General features: G+C 38.1%; 1 long non-coding RNA gene across 1 annotated transcript in view; it reads right to left on the reverse strand.

Annotated features, from left to right (window-relative positions):
• LOC146383971 (uncharacterized) overlaps nucleotides 1-19,047 on the reverse strand; it is a 31,056-nt gene extending 12,009 nt beyond the window's left edge. Inside the window, exons 1-2 of the long non-coding RNA XR_014800793.1 lie at nucleotides 18,855-19,047; nucleotides 12,111-12,197 (exon numbers count right to left, since the gene is read on the reverse strand). This is a non-coding gene — a long non-coding RNA (uncharacterized LOC146383971). The remainder of the gene's footprint in view (nucleotides 1-12,110; nucleotides 12,198-18,854) is intronic.
• Nucleotides 19,048-22,190: the final 3,143 nt, after the last annotated feature.

Genomic DNA, 22,190 nt, shown 5'->3' on the forward strand with positions numbered 1-22,190 from the left:
ATCCTCAAAGCTAATTCACTGGCCAGCTCAGCAACATCAAAAGGTGGGGAAAACCACAGAAAACAGCTACAGTAGACAACTGCAAAATTGTTTCCTTGGTTAAGAAAAACAACATCACAAGATCTTACAACTCAAGGATACTGTTAAGTAGATAGATGTGCAATGCCAAAGTCCATAACCAAGAGATGTTTTAATTTCTATGTTAAAGGTTTGCATCAAGGTGCACTCAACTGGTTACACTGAAGAAGAGGAAGGCGATATTTCTGAAAAAAATACAATATTAACTTGCACTAGAGTGATGGGAAGATAAAAGTATTGCAAAAGCATACCTCATCGACTGTTAAACATGGTGGCATGTATCACCGCCATTTCGCTGGTGTCTACTGATGATGTCACAGCTAATAGAAGTATCAGAAGGAATTGTGAAGTGTACACATCTGTAGTCTCTGCTCAAATTCAGTCAAATGCTGCAAACCCGATCAGACAGTTCTTCATCTTTGACTGCAAAAGATCTTCGTTCGAGTATTAAAAGTAACCCTTATATTTAAAAGGATGTCAGTTTGTCGCCTTACTTTTGAAACTTTGAAAATGTGTGAGCTGTGTATAAAAATGGCTGTAATTCCTAAACAGTTAATGAGATAATTTTGTGAAACTATTTTCAATTAAAGCTGAAAGTCTGTGCTTCGATCACATCTTGACTGTCTTATTTAAAATCCTCTGTGATGGCTTACAGAGGCTTACAAAAATGTGCCAGAAAAAATGAACTGACTTCACTCTGTCACGAAACAAAAAAGACAAATTGAGATTTTATTGCAGAAAATAAGAAATATTCTGTGAAGAATAGAGATACATATTTAACGCTCTTATTTTAAAAATCACACGCCTAAGGCTGGCAGTAAAGAATTGGATTTTCTATTTTATCTCTCTCTGGTGTCCTGTGTTTGGGTCCTCTTCCGCTGAACCATCACACATCAAGGCAGTTAGGTTTACACATTTATTCAGTGCAAGCACCGAGAGGGAATTCACAAACCAGCTTCTCTGATTTCAGCCTGTCCAACTGAGCCGATTAAAAATGAGATCCGAGAGGACTGCGCCACTCAGCAATATGGAGGTCAAAACAAAGCACGGCAAGAACTATACTGTAAAAGAAACAGACAAAAGAGAGACAACGTGGCAGCTGAATAAGCTTGGTACATGAGCAAAGTGTTACCAGCATTTAAGAAAGGCATATCTGCAGAGTAAACATCATCGCTACCTGTCGTTTAGGTCACCTGAAGACTGAGAATTTTGCCTTAAAGACAAAACAGCTCAGTCTCTTCTCAGTGAAACTGTAAGCACAAACTGGAGAAGGCATGCAAAAAGTCAGTAAAAGTGATGCTGTGAAAATATTTAACCAGGGTAACATATACGGTTCCACTGTTTTAATGTAGGATTTTTTGTTTGCTTATTTCTTTATTTTTTTTAACCTGTGGGTGTTAAATACTATATTAAATCTCGAGTGCACATTGCCCTCCTGTATCTCTTCAAGAAAAGACTCCTTTTTTCAATGTATTTGTTTTCTTTCCATTTTTACCAGTTTTTGAAAGGACTTCCCAAGTTTCCCTGCTTTTGTTGAACACTCTGTTAGGAAATATATTTCCATCCCTTTTGCGGTCTCTGCTCTTGCGTGCCTCTCTCAAACGCTCCTCTCACAGTCATCCCATTCCTGGAGCTTCTTCATGGATGGCAGAGCACTGTGTCAGCTACTGTCACACGTCTAAATGATCAAATGAAAGCTTCAGATGTGCATTTACTGTATACTGATGGGGAAAAAAGAAATACGTTTCTAAAATAAGAAAACAATAGTTGCAGGTTTTCAAAGTCCACACTGCTGTGCAGGAATAAACGTGTGACTTGGATTTGAATTTGGCATTGGTGAAGTTGCTGTTATTTAACTTTACAGGAGACTTATATGTAAATTTCATGGTAATCCATCCGATACTTCTCAAGAGATTTCACTCTGAAGACACAAATCCTTCCAATAATATATGAGAGTTTTCAGTCCAAATCAAAGAGAGGAGGTGTGCTAATTGGGACCCATTATAATCCATAGAACAACCCCAAAAATGAGGAAACTAAGCAATCACAGTCATTTTCACTCTGCTAATGAGTTAACTTTCAAGCCTTACTTTTATTTAGCCTTTCATCTGCATTTTTATTTTTGGCGTCTTAGAGCTCGCGTCACCACTGAACTCTCTAAATATCAAGACTGAAGAGGTTAGGAAAAGAAACGGAGGGACTTTAAAAATTCTGAGTAGTTCAACAACTTTTCAGTGTTGCTAAAGAGATGCAAAGCCTTGAGGAGATCTGCTATATACCTCTTTTAGATGTAAAGTCTAGCTTTAATGAGATCTGCCAAAAGCACTTTATCACAAGAAAGAGAGAGATGAAGTCAATAAGGTCAATTTAAAAAGAGCAAGAAAGGCAGCCTGTTCAGCGTCTCCCTGCAGACCTAGGAACCCGAACTCAGAACTAACACCAGGGAGTGCAATTATCTGTCGCGCGACCGGTTATCAACATCTTTGGATTTTACATAAAACTCTGCTTGTGTTTAAAATAGCTCTTCAGAAAAATCAACATAATTCAAAAATGTAAGTCGAGGTTTTCAATCTTGAGGATATGAGAAAATACTAATACACTCATCTGTGTGTCAAGCTTTTAAAATGTACTGCATACTGCTAGAATTTTGTTTTCTTTTTGCAGTGAACACATGCTGCGGCATATGTTTTGCAGATCTGATTTTAGCACGTTCAAAACAATTAGGGAAAGCAAGACTTCATTCACAACTGCTGTAAATCCACTGTATATCCACCGCTCTCAACACAAGAAAAAAAGAAAGAAAGAAAGACTGAGCTTTATGAAGAATCTGCCAGATACCCAAAGAGCATATCAGTGATATTTGTACAGGCGAGGACCTAACGAAGGTGTTTGGTCAGCGTGTCTGAAGCGGAAGCAGAACATAACAGTGTTTTCTTGTATAATGTGTGTGTCCTGCCAGCAGTCAGCCTCTGGGGTGCCTAAGTGTACCATCTGTGACCAGGTCTGCCATGCCATCATATGCTGTACCACTGCCATTGACAATGGCGACGTACTCGAGCACATGACTTGTGCTTTCACAGCAAGAGAGCTGCAGATAAGAGCCAACAGGAAATAGCATCATTTGTTTTTCTTTCTTTAAACACCCTGGTGGCCATGAGAAATGCTGTTTTCACACATATTGCTCTACACACTTAAAATGTTTTTTGTTTTTGTTTTTTTTTTACCAAAATTCAGTGGCCCAAATTTAGTAAAGTGACATTTATTTTAGGAGCATTCTAGTTTTAGACCAGTGCCTATTAAGTCATTTGTTTCCTTTTTCTTATTACCCAGCTCTGACAAAGGTAAGATAACAAATAAATAAATAAAGTCCTCTGTAAAACTGCAAGATATGCCGCAAAAACCCGATGTTGTACCTGCTGTTTAAAATGAACATTTACAACTGCTTGCACACCGTTATCAGATGGATTGAAGTGTTGCAAACTGGAAGCATTTCCTTAATGCATTTATAGAGCAGCAGTGCTCCATGCAGTTCTATACTGTTAAACCATTACTAATGGAAACTTTTTGACTTGCCAAAAGAGGAGTAACTAATCCTAGATAATGGCTCATTTAAAAATAATCATTATCATCACCATCCTCATTATTATCATATCTTTACTGTTGCTGCTTTGAATGTAAACACCTTAAAATGCTTAAATATATGCCCATAAAAATATCAAAGTCTGTAAATATTACCATAAAAATTTCTAAAATAATTATACATCATACTACACATACAAAAGTTCCTGCCAACACATGTAACAGTGGTATTGTTACAAGGTTAAATTTTGTAAACACAATAGCTTGAAAATGTTTTGATAAAACTTTGTAGGGGTGTAGAGTGTGCTCATGTTAACAGTCCACAGCCAAGGTCAACGTAATCATTTATTGGTCAAAAATTGATAAAAAGCCTTGTTTGTGGTGTAAACATATAGAAAGTACTGTATAAAGATTTAAAATATCATGTCATATTTGACCTCTAGTTCAAGGTCAGGAGACTGAGATGTAGATCAAAGCAGTAATAATAATATATAGATCTATTTAAAACTTTTTTTCTTACCTCCAATATATATATACCTCCATATATATATATATATATATATATACCTCCATATATATATATATATATATATATATATATATATATATATATATAATTTAGGACTCTTACAAGAGTCAGACTGAAGCATAACAGAGCAACATTTTTCACATTGTCTTACTAACAGTCTATTTCTGTTTTTTTAGGCTTTGCTGCGATTCTCCTTTAATCCCTCCTTCCAATAACTACCTTGTATTGAGCCTTGCGCTTGACCTCAAACTAGGGAATCGATAAATGTGTTGATTCAAATGACGATTTGATGTACAAAGGCAAATCCTCGAGGATAAACTGCTGCTCTGATTTTCACGGTGGGAAATTATTAATTGCTGGCCTGCTGCTGTTAAAAATAAATAAACAAATAACTAGAGCTTGCCTAAAAGCTGCACACCCTGTGGTGTTTGAAAATTTAACGAGATTCAGGAAACATTCAGAAATGTTGCAGTGGTGAAGGGTGTCGATACGGGCAAATATTCATGATGCTGTCAGAAAGCTCAAGAAATCAGAAAAGCATGTGAACTAAGCTCCCCGCAGCTCTCAGATGGATCTCTGCTGTCCATCACTGCACACTTTGTGACACGTACCATCAGTTAAACACAAAGCATGACAAGGAGCTTCTCAGGAATAACTTACTGTTTAACTCAGTGCAGTATTCAGAAGTACTGCAGTGAAAAACAACAAAACCGAGCCACCAAATCACACTCGCAGAAAATTCATGTCACTGTTTTGGTAAATTCATACGCCAATGCATGAAAAATACTATGGATGATGAGAACGTAAGAAATATGGACGTCAATAGAGTTCAGCTTCTTTTCCACAACTGGATATCCGGACATGCAACGGCCAGCCCCAGTCGTGCAGGTGACAGGGATCCCAGGACCTGCCCAACCGGGCTACAGCACTGCTTGGCTGCAACGAGACATTTTTCTGGAGAGGCAACAGTCAGTGCTGCACTTCACAAATCTGGACTGTGTGGGAGAGTGGCCAGATGGCAGAAGACAGGAGTTTACAAAAAGGCACTGAAAGATTCTAAGTGCATGATGCAAAAGACTGTGGTCTGATAAAATGAGTGCCGGAGACTTGTAAACTGAGATTTTGGGGTATTTTTAGGGTATTGGCGGCATTGCCCTTAAAGTTGAGTAATCACACAGGCAGCATTCTGTTCAGGTTAACCTGCAAAGATCATGGCAAAAACCAAAAATGAGAACATTAGATTGCACAAAATTTTAACTTGAACCAAAGATTTGTCATATTTTAGATGTGAGACTGAAATCATCATAATAATTTTACATCTAGTAAAGTCCAGTGCTCACTATCTTGAAGCCTTCATCAGTTTGATTGGGCTGTTGAGTCGTTTAACATTACAAAGCCTGTCTGAGTGATTCCTGTAAACAGTGGAAAACATAGGAGATGGATATATGCAAAAATTCTTGTTATATTTGAGTTATAAAGGACAAATCTGCCATGAGAGAGAAGAGAAAAAAAGAAAAACAAATCTGATGCATTCATTTATGGTTATTATATTACAATTTCCATTAATTTTTCTTTCTTGTGAATTACTGGATAGTGATTCACCTGCTGCTCCACATACAAATTACACAAATATAGCAGTTCAAATTTTGCCTGAATTGGATTACGCCCATTCTTGTCTTTGATTGGTTTTCACTCAAACTCCCTCGAAGACAACTTTTGTATCAGAGTGCTGTAGCAGCCCATCTACGGTACAGGATGATAATAAGAAGCTATAATGGGAAGCGTCAACATCCCTGTTAAGACACAACAGAAGTATGAACAGGTGACAACACACATAACCACAAGAAGGCTCACAAGCTATTCTTTCAGACTGTGAGGATTATGAAGATGCGGGAGGAATGCAGACAGATCCTGGCTGTAATCCTGAGCCTGATGTCTGCCTGATAACCTAATAGGAAAGGTGCTTAGAGTTTAAGAATTCACAAGGAGTACACACATCCAATGAGCACAAAAAAAAGCTTAGTTTTACTTTAAATACAAATGTATATATTTCAAAAGTCAACATAGGATTAGTGACATGTAAAGAAGAAGGAAAGGTGTTTGGTCCATATGCCATATTTGTGGAGGTATGGAGATGTGTGGGCGAGAGGGCACTGGACTTTTTATCCAGATTGTTTACCACAATTTTGGAGACTGAAAGGATGTCTGACAAAGAGAGAAGAAGTGTACTGGTACTGATTCTAAAGATCAAGGATAGCTTGATCTAGCTGTAGTAACTACAGATGCAATGTTTGCTATGAGAGTGTTGATAGAGAAGTACAGAAAGTCAGAAGGAGCTTCACCATGTTTTTGTCAGTTTAAAGAAAGTATATGATAGGGTGCCAAGAAAGGAACTGTGGTACTGTATAAGGAAATCAGGAGTGGCAAAGAAGTACAAGAGGGTCGTGAAGGGCCTGTATGAGGACAGACAGGAGTGACAGATGGGTTCAAAGTAGGGGTGGGACTACATCAAGGATCAGCTCTGACAGAGGTCAGGCAGGTGTCTCCATCGATGAGATGTTCATAGATGACAGTGTGATCTGTAGTGAGCGTAGGGAACAAGCAAGCCTGAAGAGGTGGAGGTATGCTCTAGAGAGAAGAGGACTGACCGGCTATAATGTGTGGTTTGCTGAGCTGGAGGTGGCAGAGCTGAAGATTTTAACATTTTTATTGGGATTAGAAAAGATTAGAAATGGGTACAGTTAGGGAAGCGAGGCTGATATGGTTTAATTTCGACAACAGCCTTATAATTGTAGAAAGATATGTCTGTCTGTCTCCTCCTTAACAGGTGAGCCGATCTTGGTGAAACTGTGAATTAAGATTGGCCATACACAGTAATTATTAACATTTATATGTTGTTGTTTTTTTAAAAAACATTTATTATAAATTCCTTTTTTAACGTATACACATATGGAATAAATTGCATTTTTGTGGAAAATTTGGGGTTTAATATTTTTTCCAAGGACAGTCTGGAGCCAACGAAGGACCACAAACCTACTTATTTGTGGACAAACTGCTCTACCTCCTGAGCCAAGAATGGCTGTAACCTATTTATGTAGAGTAACCACGTCCTTGCTGTGTCTGTATGAGTTTCCTTGGGAAACTTCAGCTTCCTCCCAAAGTCCAAGCACATGCGTGTTTACTTAGCTCAGACCTTCCCAAAGTGTGGGGCCCATTGCGGGGGGGTATGAAAAGGAAAAAAACAAAAAACAAGGCTTGGACACTGCTAGCACGGGGCGCCCACACAAACGCAAAGCAGGAGATGAAGCATCGCTGAACATGTTTCCAAACCAACCTCATTCTAAGCCAAAGACTAGAAAATATGGTGAAGCATATCTTCCCTTTGGTTTCACCTGCACAAGTGGGCTCTCCAAATCACAGACAAACAGTATCCCACATTCTTGATTTTTAGTTCACAAACACTTGTTGTAATGACTAACTACTCCTGACATTTTGGAGATGTTAGCTCTTTATACAGTAAAGTTACAGTGGGATACAAATAATATCAGGCTGATCCTGCTACAATTCGTTCCCCCTGTCTAAATCACGGACAAACAGTAACCCACAGTTGTTTATGTTTTTAAACCCATTTTGCACAGAGAGGCATTTTTTTTTGAAAAATGTATTGATAGCAATGTTGAATATTATTACACAGGAAAAAACCAACTACATGTAAAATAATTACACCGTGACGCCTCTGCCTTTCTAAATAGTGGGACAGTAACTGCATGTTTATATGTAAGGTGTAAAACCTGAAGATAGAGACAAAATACTGTTAATCTGACTATCTGCCATTCTGCAATTCATCTCACGTAAACAATAACGTGGCGCACAGCGTGACGTGAAAAAAGGCACATACCTTTGACCTCTGTATTCCTCCACACCTAAACGAAAAAAAGGACTTTTAAAAAAATCTCAGTTTTCGGTGATTCGAAACGCCGTTTACGTGTGAACGAAACAGCTGCGTTTTCAAAAATACCCGTGTAGGTGTGGACATAGCGTAAAAGAGTTAGTAGTTTATTTTATTACTACCTGTAATTTATTGCAGATTACTTGTATTTGCTTAATTGTTTACTAAATGTTTGAGGTGTGAAATAAACCGCAATGGAGCAAAATATGGGTGTGTGAACATTTTTCTTGTAAAACAAAGGGGGGCCCAGCAAAAAAAGTTTAGGAACCACTGACTTAGCTGGTGATTTGGCATTGGCTGTGAGCCGAATGTCGGATAGAAGTGTAAAGATTAAAAGCACTTTATGAATACATGCTTAAATGTCGCTTTCAGTCTAAAGCTTTCAGCGATCAGTGGGACTAGAAAAGTGCCATATAAATTCTGGTCTACAAAAACTGACCTTTAAAAAAGGGTGCAAAACAGTGTAGAGGAACCTATTTCTTTATATTATATTTTTGTTATTATTCATAAAATCTAGAGGAGACAGTGCAAGTGTGTAGATTTTACTATTTGGGAACATATATGTGCCAGTTTTGGCACTCTAAAAAGTACACAGTTACCTTTATGTCATTTAATAGCCCCAGGGGATACATTCATCTTCCTGTAAGGACAGAAAGGAGCTTTTACTGTACCCTTATTTCTTATTTCTGAAAGTGTGTGAATATAATACAAAGAAGCAAAAGCTCAAGAAAAGCACAAACACAAAGAGGTCAATACTGGCACAGTTTTACTCACAGATTCAACTTAACTGAGTTCAGTCTCATGTATAAACCATTTAATAATGCACAGGTCATGGTCTTGCAATCTGTTATTTATCATGTTAGTTTACTTTAAAGCGATGTGAATTAGCAAAGACATTTTGTTGTTTGGCTCCTTTAACACCTTCTTTGTGCCCTGAAGTCAAAAGTAAGGGGAATTTTGAAAGAAACCGGCCTTCACCTGAGTGAAGTTCGTGGCTGCTGTGGTAACCGTACAAGCAACTGCAGCACAAGGAAGAAGGCAGTACACAAAAAGGTCTGGCTGTGAAATGGAAAAGGCATCAATAGGAAGTGAAGACTGAAAAGACATAAAAGGCTAGGTGGTAAGGCAAAGTGATGATCTGGAGTCGTGAAGAGGTTAAGTGTTGCTGTAAAAGAAAACAGGTGAAAAGAAGTAGAAAGGAAGATGGGAGGGGGGCACAGAGAGAAAGGACAAAGGAGGCGAAAGTGTGATGGCGAACATAAGATGGAGAGGGGGTCAGGAATAAAGAGTGGGCAGAGCAGTGAGCTAAATGACCAGGATCAAATTTCGTAGTGCAAAGCAAATTACGAGTCACAGTTATATTATGGCAAAACTCAAGTAAGCGATAAGCTGGTGTACTTCTCGCTGCGCTCTCTTTGTAAAGACCAACAGTATGTTTTTGGGGGGTTTTTGGAAGTCAAAGCCCAGTTTGCGCTGGCACAACGCATTAGTAAATCTGGAACATAGTGTATATCACTGAGGTGCGGGCAGCTTTGATAAAGCAGCACCCTAAGGGCTTTACATAAATGCCATATGCTATCAGCTGGTGTCAGTCACTGTTGCCAATAAATAAATCGAAGTAAAAGCCTCTTGCAGATATCAGATGTTAGTTCTAACATGTGGTTTTGAAAACCAGTGTAAAAGGCTGTATATTAACCCAAACTACACTGTATTTGCTCATTTGTCTTTATATGTATAAGAACTTCAGTGACATCCAATTCCTAATCCACAGGGTTTAATCTAATGGCAGCTATAACACCTTCAACTCTTCTGGGAAGGCTTTCTACAAGGTTTAGGAGCGTTTATGGGAATTCTTGACCATTCTTCCAGAAGCATATTTGTAAAGTCAGTTTGGGGATGTCCTGGTATGCTGAAGTATTAAGAACTAAGGGGGCCCAGCTCCTGTAAAGCAACCCCACACCATAATCCCCCTACTCCAAACTTTACGCTAGGCACAATACAGACTACGTCCACACTAGCCCGGATAGATTTGAAAACGGCGTTTTCGTCTGAAAACGCTCCGCGTCCACACTAGCGTTTTCAGTCATTTTTACAGAGTTGCACGTCCACATTGAAACGGCCGAAAACACTCACGTTCCAGTACCGCAGTAAACGCAAGAAGATTCGACCTGCCTCATTTCTGTCTGCCGCTTATTCACTTTCTGGCTCTTTCTAAATGGACTAACAATGAGGTGGAGCTGTTGCTGCGAGTAACACAAAAGTACTAAGTTGCAAAAGCAATTGAGAGTTAAAGAATTTGAAGAAAAGCTATCTGGAGCATGTACAAACTGATATTAATCTTCAATGGGGCTGTCAAAATTGAGAGCAAACAAAACAACTGCTGTATAATGCCCTCTGCTATCTTAGTTTAATTGGTCACATGACTGCATCATATGACTAACATGCGTCATCGTTTTCAAAAGTCTGCGTTTTCGCTGTGGACGGGAGGCCAAAACAGAGAGATCAGTGTGGACGTAGCCACAGTCACAACTGCCTCCCCATATTGCCAGACGGGGAGGCGTGATTCGTTACTGAAGAAAACACATTTCTAGTGCTCTAGAGCAGTGGTCCCCAACCCCTGGGCCGGTCCGTGAGTCGTTTTGGTACCAGGTTGAGGCTCGGTTGTGAAATTTATGGTTTTCAGGATTTTTATGAGTTTTGAGTGTTATTTCTTTTCCCTTGTGTTGTGAATAATTGTTTTTTTGTACTGGTACTGGTTTTATTTTGTTGTATTTATCTACAACACCTTAAAGGCTGGTCCGTGAAATTATTGTTGGACATAAACCGACAATAAACCGGCGTAACAATGGTCCAGTAACGATGTGCTTATACCACTGCATTCAACACTTTGCATTGAGTATGGCAATTTAAGTCTTGGATGCAGCTGCTTGGCCATGGAAAACTTCTCCGTGAAGCTCTACGCTGTGTTCTTGAGCTAATGTGAAGATGACATGAAGTTTGTAGGTCTGGAGTGATTGACTTGGCAGAAAGTTGGCAACCTCTGCTAACTATGAATCTCAGCTTCCACAGACCCCATTCTGTGATTTTACATGGTCTACCACTTTGTGCCCAAGTTGCTGTTGTTCTCAATCACTTCCACTTTGTTAAAATAGCACTAGCAGTTGACTATGGAATATTTAATAGCAAGTAATTCCCTGAGCTCTTGAGAACGACTCATTCTTTAACAAATGCTTGTAGAAGAAGTCTGCATGCCTCTGTGTTTTTTTGTTTTGTTTACACCTGTGACCATGTAAGTGATTGAAACATATCAATTTCAATGATTTGGATGCTTGAGTGAATACTTGTGGCAATATAGTGCATTGTTTTATCAGTAATCTAAACAAGCAGAATAGGTACTCAGAGCTAATTGATAAAAAAGCAAAACAGTCAAAAACAGCTGCTTACAATGCGACATAATGCTACCTTTATGCTACAGGGTTTCCCAGTGCTTTAAAATTTGACACCCAAGGTTTCCGAACAAGCATCACTATGTGATGCCTTGGGAATAAGAATGTGTTGGGGTTTCACAAAAGCAGCTGTAGGCTACATAAACAGATGTTTCACGCACACCAATATCTGGTATAAATAGTGCCAGACCACAGCTTGAGAACTGTACCACTGCTCTGTTTGTTCCATCCTCGAGAATATTAAAATTGCAACATGAGCTTGATATTGTGTAAAAATAGAAGTACACGTTTAGAAACTGGCCCAGGAGCGGGACCTGTCGGAGACTCTTGTCTCTTTCCCTCAGTGTTCTCTCTCTGTGTCTAAATAAAGAATAAAACTGTTGGAGGTGAGAGGACAGGTCTAAAAAAGAAATCTCAGCAATCAAAGCTTTTACAAAGTCTTTCACTTCTTAAGTCTACCAGCCATTTGTTAGATGTGTAGTGAAACTAATAGTAGACTTCAGTAACATTTAATGACGATATCAATTACCTTAGTTTTTTGTCCTTTAAATAGCGGTTTTGTCCTTGAACCAACCAATCCGTGCAGGTGAGTGTTTGTTGCCCCCAAGTGGAAAGCCTATGTAAAGACAGGGAGAGAGGTCCGGCCATTAAAAGTATTTACACGAAAATTATGTTTACTTACATAAATGATATTTACTGAAGCGCATCAGACTTTTTAATATTTGTACTTCCATTTTATGGTAATTCATCCTATTACTACACTACATTTAAGATGGGAACGTATTTTTATTCCAGTTACTCTTCTTCCATTTACCACAAAAGCTTCCATCAGTTACTTCAGTTTCTATTCAAACAAAACAAAATGAGATGCATTTAATTACTTTATCAATTCATTTATATCTTGAATTTAAATCCCTATTGTATTGCATGTAAAAAAAATGCATTAGAGCTGTAAAACATTCTCTCCGGTATTTAATTGCAAATCAGTTATCATAATTTTAGTGCAGCAACATGCCATAATCTATCTTCTTAGAAATAACTCCCCAGCCTGCTTAAATCACATTTAATTAAAGCAGGCTGAATAGCCAGCGATGCATATGACAGATGATTTTGACTGCACGAAATGAAGTTTTTACAGCTCTATTTAACAGGTAGAGCTAACAGCTAGAGAAATTTCTTTAATAAATAGACTCGTGTGAAAATGAAATTTCTCCCTGGACTCTGTGTGGTCCTGTGGAAAAAACAGAGTACATCCTTACTGCCTCCATAGGAATTAAGTTTTTACATTTTGTATGTAATGTTAAGATTCTCTTAGATTAAGGTCCCCTATTCACCACACAGGGACCTCTGCCCACTTAAATGGGGAACAAATTAATATATGAATAAAGTCATTCATGTGATATTTTCTGAATGTATTTTTACAAATAAATAAATAAACCAAGTTCATTTACCCTCAGATTAAGTTGAGCTCATTTACTTTGTTACACTTTTGAGATGATGTGACTTACAGCAATCTGATACCAGTGTTATCCTTGATATAAAACTAATTATATCCCGACTGCTTCCATACAAAATAAGAAGGTTAGTAGCAGCCAGGTACTGCTAATCTAATTATTTGATTAATTCATCATCAATAAGTACGAGCAGCTCTGTAAAAGCAAAGGTTTTTGCAGTTTGCTGGCTTGATGCATTCAGATGTGTGTTAACCCAAATACCACAATCTTCCCAGGAGTGGACATTCCCAGAAACTCATTCCAAGATCAGACTGTCTGCAACAGAATTGCTGAAAAAGACAAGAATCAAGATCTTACAATCCCCCAGACTCCAATCTGATTGAAATGCTGTGGTGGAACCTTAGGACGGCTGTATTTAAATGAATGCCTACACCTCCGTGAACTGAAATTTCTACACAATAATGAAAAAATACTCATAAAGTCATACAGAAAACAAATACTGCATGCTATTGCTGCTAAAGATGGTTCAAGATGCTGTTGAATCTTCATTTTTCGCTTTCTTTTTACCAACTAACTTTTTTAACACTAACTTTCTTTTTCATTCAGCTATAGAAGAATTTGCACCACTAGACACTAAAATGCCCAGTAAGTCAAAATTAGCTCCAGTTTGATCAGTTAGACTGGTCAAATAGTTTTCCAACAACATTAAAGCTGCTGAAAGTGGAAAGAATAACATTGTTTATCTGCTCATATCCTACCTATCAAGGACTTGGACCAAACAGGCAGGAAGTGAACAGTTCAATGTGCCGGAAGCAGGAAAATAGGCAAAATGTGAAAATCATATTGTGAGGGCTGGACACCAGGATGCTCAAAACAGCAGGTTGTTGGGAGTTTCCTGTATCCAGTGATGCACAGTGGTTTTGGTTGTATTATGTGTTCCAGTGCTCCACACGTGTTGTGTCTCCCCATAGCTTCTCAGTGTGCAGTACAGCAAGAATTTATACACCTGCAAGATCTTCTGTTTGAAAAATAAAACAGAGAGTTGTGTTGTTGTCATCCACAAACTGGAAACAAAATCAGGATAATCAAATCAAACCAACGTGAGGGTGAACTTTCGCCATATTTTCTCATACTGTATTTCTCATGAACTGGCTGTATATCAACTGACTTATGACTTAATCAATGAACCCAGTGAGCTAGGATTAAGACAGTCGCTCCCAACATATTAAACACTATTGAACAAGAAAAGGAGAAAAAGAAATCCGTGTGAGGAAGCCATCAAGAATACTGCCAAAGTATTTTGTGAAACACTTAGATTTTTTAAGGTGATATCAGTCTTGTTGTGGTATTTGGACTATATATCAAAGATGGACAGAGCCATCACCCAGTGATTTTGGAATTCCATTTTTCTTTAGCATTTTGGAGGATGCTGTGTTAGTATTTGGGAGCTGCAAGTTACCATATTTAGATGAGAGGCTGGAGTTCTTATCAGCTATTGTTAGCAAATATAGTTTACAAGCAAATTTCAGAACTGTGCAAGTGCAATGCACAGAGACAGAGTATTAAATGGGATTTCACTCAACAAATCTGAAGCATAAACTACAGTGGCCCTGAAAGGTCATATCCACTGCATTTTTTTTTTTTTTTTCAAAAAACATCAGCAAATGAAAAATGCGTCAAAAGCACACAAAAAACAACAACTCGGAAAACACAGTGGGAGTGGTTTTTGGAAGACAATAACGTGACAAGCTAATAGTAAACGGCTAATGTCAAACGTACATACAGTATTATATGAATCACATGATTAAAACACACATTAACTTGCAGCTTTTTCTCTGTCACAACACCAATGAATCCTTTGCTTCTTTTAAGTGTGTAAGTGCAATTCTTCACAGCTGTTCTGTCACATTAACCTCTCCCAAAAACACTCCCACTGCCCTTTTTGTTGTATTTTGTTTTGGGGGTTTTTTCTTTTTCCATTGTGTTTTATTTAATTTAACTGTGCCACACAGCAGGTGCAAATTGGTGCAGTGTTTGTGTTTTGATTGGTGGTGAGTTCCAATAAACCTGTACTATCTTTGTGTGTGTGACGGCAACCTGCTCACTGCCAATGTGCGCTGGGTGCCATCTAGTGGTACTCATTCAACAGTAAAGTCAAATATAAAGCATACAGAATACATAGGTTTGTTCCACCATAGCATGTAGACTGAATTATAGTTGTAGTTAGAGCATATGTTATCTAAATGCTGAAAAATACCTTCATTAGGTATGCAAATAGAGGAAAACATACAAAATATACTAAAAATCATTATTTCCATTTTTCCTAGAGACTGAATCCTGTTTTTAATATCCTTAAACCCGAGCTCCTGTTTGCAATCCATTTTTAATTTCTCCTAGCCATTTGTGATTTGCTGAACCTAATAAGTATATATATTAAGCTTCTTCTATGAGCAGGAAGTTATTACTTTGTTCCATAGCAGTCACACATCTCTAAGTAATGGGGGTGCACATATGCAGTCATCGGGTTCTTTCACAGCATAACACAATAAAGTCAACATTTCCCAATATGAGGATACAAAGTTTCAATACAATGAGCCACACTAACTTCAATAACTGAATTTAATTTATTTGGCAATCAGACATCTAAGCAAATGATTTTACTTTTTTTAAAGGAAGATACCACACTTGTATGTATTTGGGATTGATGTTCAAGATGAAGATAAAGTATTTGGCTTCAATAAATATTGCAGTTTGAGTGTCTAATAATTATAATTATATATATATGTATATATATATATATATATATATATATATATATATATATATATATGTATATATATATATATATATATATATATATATATACACACACACACATAATATGAATATAGGGTTAAAGTGTTGCTATGATTCTTTGCATGAACATCATTATTTATTCCTTGTTGATCATAAAACTGTGAGTACATTAGGTTTTATTAGGACATTTTGTTCATCTCCAAAGCAGTCTTTCATGCTTCACTCAGATTGTGCTCCAATCTGCTGTTGGTATTTCTGGGTCTGCCTGTTTTCAGTCCTTGACAATATTCCCATCTGTGGAGGATAGAAAAAGTTTTTTCTTTTTGTTTTTTTGCTGACAAAGAGAGTAGCCTTCTCTGTTTTTGACCTTTTCTCTGAGCATACTTCACTTGTCTTTGCCATTTTTTGCAGTTTCATTCTACTATCCAGTTCCAAGATCGTCCAATTCTCAGTAGATATGTTCTTCTAAATTTATGCTGTTGCCTTTTAGAAAGTTGTCTTTCTGTGACAAATTCACTTACCTTTATTTATTATTTAAAAATGTAAACTCACTGCATGCCTCGAGAGAGAAAAAATAACATTAACTTAAACATAATATCTACATTTTGTATATAATGTAAAGATTTTCTTGTATTTGGGTGCCCCACACACCACACAGGGACAGGAACACTGATTTAACTACCATTTAATAAACTCATTTTGACGTTCATTTAACTTGTAATTAAGTAGAGCTTCTTTGCCTCGTTACACTCTTAGGTTCATGTGACTTACAGCAATGTGATACCAGTGCTACAGCTGATACAAAACTAATTACATCCTGATTGCTTTCATCAGAACTAAGAGGGTAAGTAGCAGCTAGGCGCTGCTAATCAAATGCACCTGATCAGGAAGTGTAAGCTCTGCTATAAAAGCAGAATCCAGGTCTGGAGCATTCAAGTGTGTGTTAACACAATGCCATAATCTTACCAGGAGTGGATGTCCCAGCAAATTCACCCCATGTTCAGACTGTGCAATGTCGAGAAGCTGGCAAAAAGCCTAAACGCTTACATCTCAGGCTCTATAACGCTGAGTCGGCATGTTAAAGTTCACTGACAGTGCAGCATACAAATGAGACCAAAGTGAAGATGTTTGGGGATGATGCTCAGCACTACATTTGGAGACAACCGAACATCTCAAATTAGCACCAGCACTTCAAACCAACTATCGAGCACAGTGGTACAAAGCAAATCTACAACAGAACTGCTGAAAAAGAAAAGAATCGAGGTGCTGCAATGGCCGAGTCAAAGTCCAGACATAAACCTGACTGAAATGCCGTAGGAGGACCCTAAGAGAGCTGTGCATCAACAAGCCAACGCAATGTTTTAAGGAAGAGTGGTCCAAAATCCCTCCATAACAATGTAAGTGACTGATAAATTCATACAGAAAACAAACACTGCACGTTTATTGCTGTTTATGGTGATTTTACAAGCTTTTTTAAGCCCTGTGAAAACTTTTTTTCAAATGACTGCATCAACCTTAAGTAATTCTTACTAAAAACAAATAAGTTAATCTAACTTGCCTCACTTTCTGGGGCAGCTGTGGCTCAGTAGGTACAGCAGGTCTTCTACTAATTGGAAAGCTGGCAGTTCAATCCCTGACTGCTCCAGCCAAAGTATCCTTGGGAAGGATACTAAACCCTGAGTTGCTCTCAGTGTGTTCATTGCAGTGTGAATGTTAGATAGAAAGCACTTAGTTTGGGGTATTGACATCACCCCACCAGATGGGCGGCGTTGGACATACATAAGTGTTACATGCTTAAATTGACAGAAGAAAGTCAGAAATCTACTCTGTCATGAACAAAATTATGTATTTTTCACCAAAAATGTAAACCTCATTTTGATTTATTGGGTTAATAACACTTATCCTTATGCCATTTTGAAGTTTCGAGTAAACCATTTTTCAAAGAAGGGGAGTTACAATATGTATATATTCAGTTTTAGAATTCATATTCAGTGTTAATTGTAGCTAGGTTCCAAGTGTTAATGCTATCTTATGTTCATAAACAACACTGCCATATGCAAAATCAGGGTGGCACTAGGGGTGGCCACCTCATGCCACCACAGTAAATCCGCCCTGATGGGATCTACAGTGACCTTGACCTCAAGTTCAAGGTCGGAGGTCAAGAGGATTTTGAAATTGATTCCATAGGCACGTCTACGAGGAGGCTGATGGGTAGCACTGGTGGTCGCCGGTATTTTAAAGGGGCGATTTATTTCAGTAGGACATCACTTATGTAGACTGGTTGTAAATGCTTGTTTTACACAGTTTATGTAGCAAATTAAGGATAATAATAAGCCTTGTGGACTTCACTGAAATTTGCTGATAATTTAACTGTCTGAAGACTCTTTGGAATCACTGTGTCAAATCATGGTACGACTCTTACCATGTAAATACTGCAGAAAGGGAAAGGAGCCTTTATAAGCTTCTTGATTTCTTTAAATCTGAACAGAGATGTTGAACAGCTTCCATTGCCAAGACAGAACACACTCAAAGTTGCTGCCAACCTCCAGTGAGATTACACACTGTAATTCTTGCCAGTGTCTGCTGGCACAAATGTAACTTGTCTGAAAGTAAAAATCTTACAGAAATGTCAACTTAGAAAGATAGCCATTGTGTTTGTTGTAATAAATGTTGAGGCAGCCCTTTATTCACAGAAGCCTGGTTAGCTTTTAAAGGAGAAAGAAACCAAATCAGGGGACAAATACAAATAAGCTTGTAAAATACAACCAGTAAACTTGATTTATTCTCTGTCCTTTTTTTTTTATCATGTTCAGATTGTGCATACAAATAATATTTACCCTTCCGAGCACGCCACCATGTGATGACGTCATTTGTACAGGAATGAGGAGCTTGACATTTTGTTTGTCTCGGTTTCGCACAGCCACAGGTTGGCACAACTCACATCTGTCATTAGCTGCCATTACAAAAGCAAAATGCCAGGCTAACACGACACAATACAAAGCCTCGCTGAAATCGGTACGTACCATTTATACATGTCAGCCAGCCGTTAAGCGATTAACATGGCACACAAGATCCCAACAAATCATTCCACTGTGGAGGAGCTGAATTACACAGCAGCTTACTAATCTAACTGGGGCTGCTGTTTGATTAGCAATTTAATTTGTTCTCCGGGGAACTAATTAAAGCGCACATCAGTAGGTGCGCAGAATCCATCCCCCACCCCACCCCAAACAAACAAAAAGGCTGGAAATGCATTAGTCTGAAGCCATTTGTTCTCCATGAATATGCTGGGCATTGTAGTTTTTAGCAGGACTAAATAATGCATTTGTTTGGGACTATTTTCATCTGTGGACTGATACATTTTTGGCGATGCAAGTATTCACAGCGGCAGGATGCTGTATGTAGGATTTACAACAATGTTCATGTTTAGGCTGATGAACACGTCAACCGATGTGACAGTGGTGCATCTAATGGTTTTGCAACATCAGAGGGAACAACTGAGGATATTTACAGAGTGGTCTATAGAAGAAATTTCATGTTGATTATTGTCTGCACAAAGAGCAGAAGCCTTCTTAAGAGCTCTTAAAACACGTTTTAATATAAAAACAAGTGTCAAATTTAAGAAGTATCAAAACAAGCTGTCACAAATGGTTGATACACGGAGTATCCTATTACTTCGGGGTCAACTTTAAGATTCTGGTTTTGACTTTTAGAGCCCTGGATGGACAAGCACTGACATACATCAGTGAACTTTTTCATCAATGCATCCCCAACAGGTCCCTGAGGTGACGTAATCAGGGCCTGCTGGCTGTACGTCATACAAGGATGAGAACGAAAGCCTTTGCATCAGTAACCCCCCAAACTCTGGAACTCCCTCCCACTGAGTTTGAGATCCGTGGACTTGGAAACATCTCATCTTTTTTAGCTTTTTTTGTTTTTTTGCAAGGTTGTTTTGTGGGGAAATCCCAGCAGATCAGCACTTTCTGAAAAACTCACACCAGCTGGTCGGGTTCGAACAACCACTTAAATCACCTTTCTTGTCCATTTTGATGTTCTGTTTAAACTTCAGCGGGTTGGCTGGACAAATATGAACTCAATAGAAGGGTTTAGTAGGATGAAAAAAGTTTAAAACTCAATCATTACTTTCAATGTGGTTTAATAAACAGTTTGATGATCCTGTCAGTACAAAGGCAGGGCATCTGACAAGAAGTAGTTGTGGTAAAAAGTGAACATGTAGACTAAATACACAAAGGTGGGAGTGCTGGAAAAGTACTCAAAGGCAGGAATTGGAGATGGTGAGGTTTTAAAAACAAAACAGGAAACAAACTTAAACTTAAGATGAATAATTATTTTTGCATCATCTCATTTCCCCTTTAATAAATAGGCCCAACCACTTTTTCTTCCTAAAAGAAACAATTTTACCTTTCTCCTGTTTGAGATAGCTGGTCACACGTTTAACATTATTAACCGCTTAAAAAACAGAAGTCTGGCTGAGTTGATCACAATAGTGCCGAGAGGTTTCTGTTTTGATTTACATTTCTTTAAGTTCAAGATACCTCTGTGACTCTTAATTCAAGAGTTTGATGCCTTCATTTTTTGATGAACTATGAAGAACCAGAATTAAACATCTGACATATTTGGAGTGGAGACTGACCAAACAGCTCTGAGCCATTCCTCTGAATCACATCCAAAGAGTTTTTCTTCAGGAGTGCTTGCTGCTTAACTGAACAGTGCAACACAGAAGTAATAGCTTGAAGGAACAGAAATAGACTGCAGTCTTCATAATTTAGGCTATTCTTGTTCCCAATGGGTGTTTGGGGATAGCCTGAGGTAGGACCTGAAAAGTGAATCAAAAATGGAATGGGTCGTTTAAATAGGGCAGACGTTTCTTTTGAGCCGTGCAAGTCGTGAGGATATGCCTGAAGTATTTTCTCAGCAGTGTTCAGCAGTCACTTTGGGGAATAGAGGAAGAGAAGTGCATGAAGTTCCCTTAACAAGACAGAGAGCTTGTTCGTTGTTTCAACTAAACAGACGGATGCATGGATTTGTCACCAACACTGGGTCATATCGTGTTAACATACGGTACATGTTTAAATTCCCCAGTCTCTGGCAAATGAAGCAAAAAACTGAATTTTAACATATTTTCCACAACAATGTTTCACTGTCATTTTACAGCAGAGTAAGGGGGACTGGGGAAACAAGTGATTCGTTTAAACATGTTAGAGTGATGACACTGATGATAGTGTCAAGGATGCTTTCAAAACTGATCGACTCATAAATAATCATATCAATACTGTCAGATTTTAATCTATCCAGCAATAAAATCTGAGAAGCATGTCATCAGGACTGGCTTCATTTTACAGCATGACAATGATCCCAAGCACACTGCTAAAACAGTAACAGAATAGCTGGATAGAAGCGACACAATGGACCACCACTGGTCACAGATTGGCCTCCCCAGAGCATGGACCTCAACATTATTAAAGCAATGCAGGATCATCTTAACAGAGAAAAGAACAAAAGGTAGACAAAATCAAAAGAAAAGCTTTGAATGTCCAACAAGAAACCTGGAAAACTATTCCTTAAGACTTCTTTAAGAAACAAAGCTGAAAAAAAGTTGCCCAAGAGAGCTCAGGCTATGTTGGAGAATAAAGACGGTCGTACCAAATATTGACTTTCAGACTTGCTGGAAATGTGCAAACTGTTTTTGCCTTGTTTACTGCATTTCCATGTATGTTTGCAAATTTCAATAAATCACTGCACATTTAACATTTTCCTATCAAAATTTGCAATGACACGTACTGTGTGTGTCATTGCTTGTAATAACTTCAGCCAAGGTTATGCCTTTGGCATCATTTGCATGTGTGTCATTATGTCTGCAAACACAATAGCTTGAAAAGTTTTGAGTGAATTCTGGTAAAACTTTGTAGGCTACAGAAGAGGATCAGGGCCACTGGAAAAAGTGAGGATGTCTTTTTTTTTTTTTTTTTTGAAAGTCAGAATGTTTTTTTTTTTCTGAGAATGCTGGAAAAGATGTAGCAGTCCAAATTGTAAATTATAACCAAGCTGAACTTTTTTTTTCTAAAACAGAGTAGTGTTTGTCTTATTGTTTAAGTGCCATATTGGCTCAATAAATATGCTACAAAGTAAAATTTTATATGTAAGAAAAGAAACCATTTTCCGCTGATCCATGGTCACAGTGGGGTCACTACAGCAGGTAGCTGTTCATGTTTGATTTGGCAACTTCACACTGGCCTTGCCCTTCCTAACTCAACCCCAAAGGGCTGGAATCAAACCAGCAACCTTTTGCTAGTCAAGTGAATGTGTTAGCCATTACAAGGTGTCACTATATTTCAAAG

Source organism: Perissodus microlepis, chromosome 7 (assembly GCF_051167445.1).
Source record: "Perissodus microlepis isolate ML-2025 ecotype Zambia chromosome 7, ASM5116744v1, whole genome shotgun sequence".
NCBI classification, from domain to species: Eukaryota; Metazoa; Chordata; class Actinopteri; order Cichliformes; family Cichlidae; genus Perissodus; species Perissodus microlepis.